We start from the raw sequence: 10,909 nt of genomic DNA on the forward strand, positions 1-10,909 counted from the left end.
TCATTAAACATTACTTGCTGTTTTAAGATGTATGGACTGCAATCAAAAATACAAAAAATGTTCAATATAATTATTACCACTCACTAGTATGGATAAAATTAAAAAGATGGACCATACCAACTGTTGGAGGAAATGTAGAAGAATAAAATTCTGGTACTTTGAAAAGTTTAACAAAATCAAATTACCCCTTAGAGACTCGGCAAAAAAAGAAAGAAAAGAGAAAATCGGAAATGTAAGAGGGGATAGATATTACCATGGACCTTACAGACATTAAAAGGATAAAGTGAGCTCTTCCCTTTTGCGGCCATCACTGAAGTGCCAGCAGCCAAAATGAAGTTCAGTCCCTTTGTGACTTCTAACAGAGAGAAAGAACTGTAAAAGACATTTAAGTCTTCCCACATTCGCAGGAAGATTGTCTTCCTTTCTTTCCAAAGAGCTGAGATAGAAGTACAATGTTTGATCCATGCCCACACGAAAGGATGATGAAGTAGACTGTGTGAGGACACTACAAAGGTCAGCAAATTGGCAAAGAAGTCGAGGTTTACAGGAAGAAATACATCATCTACACTGAACAGGTGCAGCAAGAGAAGGTGGATGGCATGACTGTCCACGTGGACATTCACCCTAGCAAGGTGGTTATCACTAGACTAAAACCGGACAAAGACTTCAAAATGATCCTTGAACATGAAACATCTGGCAAAGTAGGAAAGGAAAAGGGAAAATGTAAGGAAGTAACAATTGAGGAGATGCAGGAATAAAGTAATCTTATATATGACTTTAAATAAAAACTGTAAAAATGAAAAAAAAGGATAAAATGAAAAATACCTTTTATGAACACCTTTTTGCAAGTAAGTTCAATAACTTGAATAGAACAGACAATTCCTAGTAAACACAGCTCACCAAACTTAAAGAAAATAGAATGTCTGAATAGCTATATATTAAAAAAAAGAAGTCATAATCAAGTTATTCCCACAAAGAAAATATCAGGCCCAGATGGTTATAAACTGTATCCAATTTTTAAGAAATGGAACAGATTATAAAAAACTCTTTCAGGAAATAGATGGGAAAGGAACAAAGTTTATTATAAGGAAATACAATTGTGTCCTTTTCATCCACAAAAAATAAGAATAAACATCTGAAATGATGAACATGTTTCTGCTTAAATTTTTTCTCATGGTTTCAGAAGTAGATATTTTTCTAATAATTATTCTAAGACATGTTTAGAAGCATCAACTGTGGCCTACCTTTTACTTTGTCCTGTATTTTGTAATTACTGTTAGGTTAAGAAAGTGTTAAGAGATACATCATCTGATAGTTGCCCTTTGATAAATGTGGGCAGAATGAATGTTGTGAAAAGGAAAAGGAATTAATAATTGGTTGTGATGAAATCTTTCATTCTATTGTTGGTGATTATTAGATTAATTATCATGAGAAGTTTAATACTTTCTAGAAACCTGAGGCAGCCCACAGATAATCTCTTCACTGAAGTCCTATAGCAAATAACTAAATTAATTTCATTCAAAATATATTCATTCAACTCTGTATGACCAATTCTTCCTGGCAACTGAAGGTATCAATAAAAAAGAGATTCTTCTCCCACTGCCAGTATCACGGATATTGTTTAAGAGAAGATTAAGAGAATTTAAAAAATTTCAATAAAAACTATAACATGCATCTATATGGAAAAAGCAATTCACCTCATCTGGAGAAAATCAAGTCTAGATTCAAGTCAAAAGCTAATCCTGATGAAAACACAATTTATTAATGGTTTTGACTTTTAATAATTGTTCTAAAAATATTTTTGACAGTTGAAAAAAACATTGAGGGCCTCTCATAAATATCATGCAAAAATTAACTATACTTTCTAAGTAAAGTTAATTAAAGTTAATATCTGCATAGCCTCAACACCACATTTCTATCTCAAGACATACACATTGAGCAGCTTCTAGGAGTGGGGAAGGCAAGCAGAACACACATCCCAAAGATAGGGAGCCTCCAAATGCAAGGGTCCAGTTTGTGTGTCAACTGGTGGTCACATTTTCTTTATGACCTCCTCCAAAAATCTCTATGACTGAGCAAGTTATTTAAGTAATCTTTGTTTCAGTTACCTCTTGTATAAAGAGGTGAATATAATAGTATCTGCCTCTTTGAATAGGGATTAAATTAAATGAGGATTAAATTAAATTTAAATAAGGATTAAATTTAAATGAGGATTAAAATTTTAATACATGTGAAGGGCTCAGAATAATGTCTGACAAATGTTATATATGGCCGGACATTATTATTATTACTGTCATCATCATCAACGTGATTATTACAAATAGATAATCAGTAAAAGTAAAATCAGAAGATATATTTTAATCTATATTTTAACCTAATGGAAGGCCTGGAATAACAAATTAATTAATTTAAATGATGTTCTACAGGTAATGGAAAGACATTAAAATGTCTTCAAGAGGAATATAATCAATTAAGAAATGGATGAGTGTAGCAGCAATGGAATAAAACAATGAGAAGAATGCAATGTCATTCTCATCCGTATTTTTCCTAGCATACACCTTTAGCATTAACTACATAGCAGATACTGTGCATGCAAAGGAGATGATTATCTCAGACAGTTCTTTTAGAAAAAATGGGCATCTAAAGGTCCGTTGAGTCTTCAGGTCATAGACCAGGAGAAAAATGGAACCAATACAATTGCTGTTTAAAATGTAAAAGTTCCAGGGGCACCTGGGTGGCAGAGTTTGCTGGCTGTCTGACTCTTGGTTTGGACTCAGGTCATGGTCTCAGGTTCGGGGGATTGAGCTCGGAGTTGGGCTCCATACTCAGCATGGAGTCTGCCTGGATTTTCTCTCCCTCTTCCTCTGCTCCTCCCCTCCAGCTCTCTCTCTCTAAAACAATAAATAAATCTCTAAAATGTAAAAGTTTGGGGCACCTGGGTGGCTCAGTCAGCTAAGCATCCCACTCTTAATTTCACCTCAGGTCATGATCTCAGGGTCATGAGACTGAGCCTTGAGTCCCGCTCCACGCTCAGTGGAGAATCTGCTGGAGATTCTCTTTCTTCCTCTGCCCTTCCCCCCTTCCATGCACACGTGTGGGCTCTCGCTCTCTCTTAAATAAATAAATAAATACTTAAAAATAGAATAAAGTAAAACATAAAAGTTTAAAGGGTGCCTGACTGGCTCAGTTGGTAGAGCAATTGCCTCTTGATCATGGGGTTGTGAGTTCAAGCCCCATGTTTGGCATAAAAATTACTTAAAGAAAAAAAACTTTAAAATTTCAAAGTTCAAACACTTTATAAGTGCTGTTGATTCAAGATGTAACTGCTAAAAGCTGAGTTCTCCAAAGTCTACACCTAGCTGTATAGCAGAGCTTTACAATCACTTTGATGTTCTTCAGGCACCCCCCCCCTTTATTTTCCTCTTTAAGCAGATCTTTTTTAATGGTATTTACATACTTCTTTTTTCTCTTTTTAAATAGAATATGGCTTCTAAAAGAGCCTTTACCCTTCCTGAAACTCGATCACTGGTAATATAAGTCCTGACTATGTTTCAACAAAATTTTGCTTTGAAAACCTTAGATTTTATGACAAAGTTGAGCACAGTAAGACAGTAAGTAAAATTTTCCTAGGTTAGTTCTTGGGTTTGGAAAATAAGTATAGATCAGTAGTAATCTTATTGTCACTGATATCCATACAGACAGTGAGTAGGCTTTGGTCTGTTCTTGTGGCCCTTGTCTTTATTATTTTACATGCTGCATATAAAAGCTAGAAGGTCTCTCATAAAAGAGAAAAACTAAAATTACATCATTAAAACATATATAGTTTCTTTTTTCTGGCAGACTGCACAGTTCTGAAAACCAAAATGGCCTAATAATTAACTCAAATATAAAATTAATTAAACTAAAAAAATGTTTAGTTGGTCCAATTATAACTAATAAAACAAACTAATGATATATTATTAAATTTTGAGTTTAATTACTCCCATTGTTAAGCTGGCTGCATTGGTGCAAATAAATATAAAATAATGTCATTTTATGAAAATCTACTTGTTAAAATGAGTTAAATTTAAGCATGTATATCATGATTTTGAAATATCTAATATTAATATTAGCAAATAAGGATTATCCCTTGTTAAAGAAAAACGGTATTATCTATATAACATATTACCACAAGGAAAATAAAGAAATTACAAAGAAATATTTATTATATACTTGAGGATGCCATTAAATGCAAAAGGTCAAACTGATTGGAGGACCTCCACTTCTGGAAAGATGAAGTAGACACTCTTTCCTCTTTTTTCCCACCAGTACAACTAAAAATCCTGAATATTACATACAAAACAAACATATATTCTGAAAAGTGTAGAGAATAAACCAATTAACTAGGGATCTTGATACAAGAAAGATAACACTATGGTGTGTTCCTTGGATATTCTTTTTGCCTCATATACCCCAGACATGGAGCTAAGAAAGCCAGCAACCTGGAAATGACAGTGGACATAGAAAAAAACAAAAATTTCCAACAAAAGCCTGATCTTTCTAACCACAGAGAAAAGGGCAATTTTGTAAGAAGAAAATTTTTAGACAATACACAATATACTCTGCTGAATACCATAAAAAACTGTTGCCCCACTACCATCCATGCCAACAAAGCCCAAATGAGTTTAGACTTCCATCCTCACAAGGATATAATGAGATACCTGAACACCCCCACCAGGATGGTGTCAGAGAAAGCTCAGTAAGAGTCTGGTCTTTTACCATCACTTAGAGATTACAAGGACAATCCCAATATGGTATCAGTGGAGAATACATACTAAGACAGAAATCCCATTCCTGCCAAGTGGCAATGAAAAGACCTACTGCCTTGAGTACAGCAGAGGCCAAGCAGTGAATCTAGACATTAATGTCTACCTGAAAGTATCAAAGTGGTGTTCCCCTTCCTCCTGGTGAACTGTCAAATAACTAGCTAAAATAAAAAAGTTTAGAAAAGATCCATCTTATGATATCCAAAATGTCCTGGTTTCAGTAAAAAATAACCTGTTATATCAAAAAACAGGAAGATCTCAAAATGAATGCAAACAGACAATAGATGCCTTCAAGATGACAGTAATGGCAGAATTATATGACCATTATTTTAAAGCAGTCACAATAAAAGTGCTTCAATGAGTAATTATGATCATCTTTGGAACAAATATAAAAACAGAAAGCTTCAGCAAAGAAATGAAAGGAAGTAATCAATAAACAGGAACACAGAAAAATAGAAAGCAACCAATGTGAGCAAGAGAGAAAACTGAATTTAAAAAAACAGACTAGAAACCCATGCAATTATAACAACAAAACACAGACATATATATATATACATATACATATATGTTATATATATGTGTGTGTGTATAATATATATAAAATGAATGTTACATATATATTTATATATATACACATATATGTGTATATATATGTGTAAATATATATGAGCACATATTTTTATATATATATAACATTCATGCCATTAGAGAAAAAGATGGTGGGGATAAAAAAATGAATGTATTTGAAGAAATAATGGCTAAGAATTTCCCATTTTGACAAGAGACATAAAGCTACAGGTTCAAGAAGCTGAACGGGTTGATTACATTGAACTGTTTCCATGATGGAAGGGGCAGCATTTTGTTTTTACTGAATATTTACTCTTGATACAGGTTTGCATTTCCTGCACACAAGGCTTCTGCAAAACCTACTATCTGTGGACTTCCAGAATTCCTTATCCATTATTATGGTATTTCATCCAGTGCTTCGGATCAAGAAACTGTTCAGAGCGAATGAAGTGCAGCAAAGGGCCCATGCTCATGAAATTAACTTGTTCCGGTCTTATCATGCTCTCCACCATCCTGAAGCAGCTGGCTCGATAAAACTGGAATGGCCTGTTGAAGGTTCAATTATAATGCCAGATATATGGCAAATATCTTGCAAGGGTGGGGCAATGTTCTCCAGGATATGGTAAATGTTCTGAATAAGCTGCTAATATATAGTACTGTTTCTCCAATATCCAAGAATTATAGGTCCAGGAAAAGGGGGTAGAAATGGAAGGGGCATACATGTCTTACCCTAGGAACCACCTAGGAAAAATGTTGCTTCCTGTTTTATTGACTTATGATCTGCTGGCCTAGCGGTCTTAGCTCCAAATGGAGGGCTATTTCTAGTAGCAAATACAATAATTCCATTGAACTGGAAGTTAAGACTGCTACCTGGTCACTTCAGGTTCCTCGTAACTCTGACTCAACAGGCAAAGAAGAGAGTTACTAATGCTGGCTGGGGTGTGTGATGTTGATTAACACTGGAAACATGGACTGCAACTCCACAATGGAGGTAAGGAAGAACACACAGACGTACAGGAGATCCCTTCGGCTCTCTCTTAGTATCACTATGCCCTGTGATTTAAGTAAATGGCAAAATAGAGCAACCCAATTCAAGCAGAACTACTAACGGCCTGTACCCTTCCAGAATGAAGGTTTAGGTCATATCACCAGGTAAAGAACACTTTATAGTATATAAATAAATAGTATATTTTTACTTCATAGCATTTAAATTACAGGACATTAAGGGAGAGTGAAAAATCACCCGAGCACTTCTCATTCACTTTTGGAGAAAGGCTTAGTGTGTTTTGGTTATACACAGGATTGCTGTTCCATGTTAGGTGAAAGTATGACCTTGTTATTGTCTTTATCTGGAAATTAGGTATTATTTAAAGAAATGTATAGGGGTGCCAAATTGGTAAGAGATGAACTTGTAATAGTTCATTTTTGTGTGTCAACATAGCTAGGCTATACTACCAAGATATTTGGTCAAACAACAGTTTAAATGTTTGTATGAAGGTATTTTTAAAATGAGATTAACATTTAAATTATTAGACTTTGAGTAAAGTAGATTACTCTTCCTAATATGAGTGGGTGTCTCATCCAATCAACCGAAAGCCTTAAGAGAAAAAAGACTGAGGTCCCAAAAGGGAGAGGGAATTCTACCTTTAGACTGCCTTGGGATTTGAGCTGTAATATCAATTCTTCCCTGACTCTCCAGCCTACTGGATATGCCATCGTCCTGTTTCTCTGGAGAACCCTGAGTAATACATCACACAAGTAAAATCATACAGAATTTGTCCTTTTATGATTGTCTTATTTCTCTCAACATAATCTCTTTGAGGTTTGTCCATTTGTAGTATGTGCCAAAAATTCTTCCTTTTTAAGCCTGAATGATATCCCACTGCATGTATATAACATATTTTGTTTATCCATTCCATCCATCAACGAATGAAAGCAACTTGGGTTGCTTCCACCTTTTTTTTGGCTAATGTGAATAAGGCGGCTATAAACATGGGTACACAAATATCTGTTTGAATCTCTGATTTCAATTCTTTGGGGTATACACAGATGTAGAATTGCTGAATCACATGGTAACTTCAACTTTAACTTTTTGAGAAATTGCCATATTGTTTTCCATAATAGCAGTACTATTTTACCTTCCTATCCAACGATACACAAAAGTTGCAATTTCTCCACATCCTAGTCAACACTTATTTTCTGTGTTTTGTTTTGTGTTTTAATAATAACCATCCTAATGGATGTTAAGTGGTATCTGTTCTTTTGATTTGTATTCCCCTAATGATTAGTGATTTTGAGCATCTTTTCATGTGCTTTTGGCCATTTATATATTTTCTTTGTGGAAACATCTATTCAAATCCTTTGCCCATTTAAAAAAAAAAAATGTTTATTTGACAGAGAGAGAAAGTGCACAAGCTGGGGGAGCAGCAGAAGGAGAAGGAGAAGCGGGCTCTCCCCTGAGCCAGGAGCCCCGATGCATGGCGCGATCCCAGGACCCTGGGATCGTGACCTGAGCCGAAGGCAGCTGCTTAACCAACTGAGCTACCCAGATGCCCGCTTTGCCCATTTTAAAATGAGATTTGTGGAGTTTTTTTGTTTTTGGAGGGGTTAGTTTTTTGTTTTGGGTTTGTTTTTGTGTGTGTTTGTTTTTAGTCATAGGAGTTCTTTTTATTTTCTGGGTATAAATCTTTATAAGATATATTATTTGCAGATATTTTTTTCCCTTCCATGGGCTTCCTTTTCACTTTGTTGATACTGTACTTTTATGCACAAAAGCTTTTACTTTTAACATAGTCCAATTTATCTATTTTTATTTTTGTTGCCTGTGCTTTTGGTGTCATTTCCAAGAAATCATCACCATATCTAATGTCATGAAGGTATCCCATGTGTTTTCTTCTAAGATTGTTACAGTATTAGTGTTTTCATTTAGGTCTTTGATCCATTTTGAATTAATTTTTGTATATCATATAAGGTAATGGTCCAACTTCATTCTCTTACATGTGAATATCCAGTTTTCACAAAATCATTTGTTGAAAATACTGTTCTTTCTTCACTGAATAATCTTAGCAACCTTGTCAAAATTGTTTAAACTCATATGTGAGGAATTATTTCTGGGATTTCTATTCTATTACATTGAGATATGCTTATATATCTGTCAGTCTATATATCTATATCTATATATATATCTGTCTTTATGTCAGTACTATGTACTATGATGCTACTGTAGTTTTGTAGGAGGTTTTGAAATCAGGAAATGTGAAACCTCTAACTTTGTTTTTCTTTTTCATTCAAGGTAATTTTAGCCACTTAGGTTCCCTTGAGATTTCAGATGAACTTTAGGATGGGTTTTTTTCTGCAAGAAATGCCATTGGGATTTTGATAGTAATTCAACTGAATCATGGATTTCTTTGGGTAGTATTGACATCTTAAGGAATTTGAGTCAACCAATCAATGAACATGGGATGCCTTTCCATTTGATGGTGTCTTCTTTAATTTCTTTCAGCAACAATTTATTTTCTGTACACAAGTTGTTTACTTCCTGGTAAATTCATTTCTGAGTATTTTATTCTTTTTTGATGTGACTGTAAATGGAATTGCTTTCTTAATGTCACTTTCATATTTTTCATAGTTCATGTAAAGAAATGTAACTGATTTTTTATAAGTTGATTTTGTATCCTGTAACTTTACTGAATTCTCTCTCTCTTTTTTTTTTTTTATTCTAACAGGTATGTATGTGTAGTCTGTATACTTTTCTACATAAAAGACCATATCATCTGCATAAAGAGATAGTGTTCATTTTTCCCTTTCCAATTTGAATTTTCTTTATTTTTCTAGACTAATCTCTCTGGTTAGGCCTTCCATTACTATGTTGAATATAAGTGGCAAAAGCAAGTAATCCTTGTCTTGTTGCTGATATTACAGGATTACAGGAAAATATTTCATTCCTTTGCCATTAACTAAGATTTTTGCTGAGGATTTTTCAAATATGACCTTTATAGTATTGATGTAATTTTTTTCTATTGTTAGTTTGTTAATTGTTTTTATCCTGAAAGAGTGTTGAATTTTGTCAAATGCTTTCCCAGAATCAATTCAGGTGATCAGATATTTCTGTTATTGTTTTTCATCATTCTGTTAATTTATTGTATTATACTGATTGATTTTAGTATGCTGAGGCATCCTTCCATTCCAGGAATAAATCCCATTTGGTTTATAATCCTTTTAATACACTGCAGAGTTCAATTCCTCCAAACCATGCCAAGCCATCATGGGGAATGGTGTAGGCAAGTCTGAGTAGAAATCTCAAAAAAGTTCCCACCATTTTGAATGGCTTTTTCTTGGTTGGGCATTTTTTTGTTGCTGTACGTCTTTGACAGACTTCCAGAGCTCCTACAAAGTTATTTCCACCAGTCTCTAGTTGTTTATTTAATGCTTTTGGGGGAGAATAAGGCCTGAGGCTTCCTCGTGTACTATCTTGCTGGTGTTTCCCAAATCTGTTAATTCTTTAAAAATCATATTAATATATGCTAGCAATGAACATACACATTGAAATGAAAAATCCAGTATCATTGAGAGGGAGTTAAGATGGCGGAGGAGTAGGGGACCCCTTTTTCAGCCGGTCCCCTGAGTCGAGCTGGATAGGTACCAGACCAGCCTAAATAACCACGGAATCAGCCTGAGACGCAGGATGATGCATCTGGATCTCTACAAATGAACATCTCCAGCGCTGAGTATTGAGGTACGGGGAGGCGAGAAACAAACCGTGCACGGATATCGGAAGATAAAAGGAAGGGGGAGGGAGCCGCCGCGTGGGCCCGGGGAAGCGGCAGCCACCTGCACGGGGGGAGCGGGCGATCTCGCGGTCGGCACCCGCGAGAGAGCGGACTGAGACCCTGAACGGGTGCGCGCGCCACCAGGCTTCACGGAACTCCGGAATCGAGGTGTGCTCACCGGGCATAGACTGAGACCGGGAGACCCGGGAGCGCGCAGGGCGGCCGGTGGCTGGCGGCATTAGAAACACAAAGGACAGAGACGCGCCGGCCCTGGAAGTGAGGGCTGGGACGCCGGGTGTGGGGCGCACATCCCGGGACGCTGCAGGGTTGAGCAGCACCAACAGTAATAGAGTTAAAGTGGCCAGAACATTAGTAGAGAACGGGCCGCAATCCTTCTGTTCCGTGACAGAGGCTGAAATTTGGCCGCTGCTGCTCTGACTCTCAGAAGAGGCACAGCAAACCGCCAGGGAAAGCCGCCAGAGAACAAAAGCCTGGAAAGACCGGCTCAGAGAGTGCCCATCCCCATCCCCCCACCCCCACCCCGCAGGGGACACGGAGACTCTAACCAAACAGGGTTGCCTGAGTATCGGCGCGGCAGGCCCCTCCCCCAGAACACAGAAGGCAGGCTGAAAAAATCAAGAAGCCCACAACCCAGGCGCCTGGGTGGCGCAGTCATTGAGCGCCTGCCTTCGGCTTAGGGCGTGATCCCGGCGTTCCGGAAAGGAGTCCCTCATCGGGCTCCTCCGCTGGGAGCCTGCTTCTTCCTCT

General features: G+C 36.7%; 1 pseudogene; it reads left to right on the forward strand.

The window, feature by feature from the left end:
- Nucleotides 1–330: 330 nt before the first annotated feature.
- Nucleotides 331–758, forward strand: LOC121100477 (annotated as a pseudogene).
- Nucleotides 759–10,909: the final 10,151 nt, after the last annotated feature.

Source organism: Ursus maritimus, unplaced genomic scaffold (genome assembly GCF_017311325.1).
Source record: "Ursus maritimus isolate PB19 unplaced genomic scaffold, ASM1731132v1 scaffold_4, whole genome shotgun sequence".
NCBI lineage: Eukaryota > Metazoa > Chordata > Mammalia > Carnivora > Ursidae > Ursus > Ursus maritimus.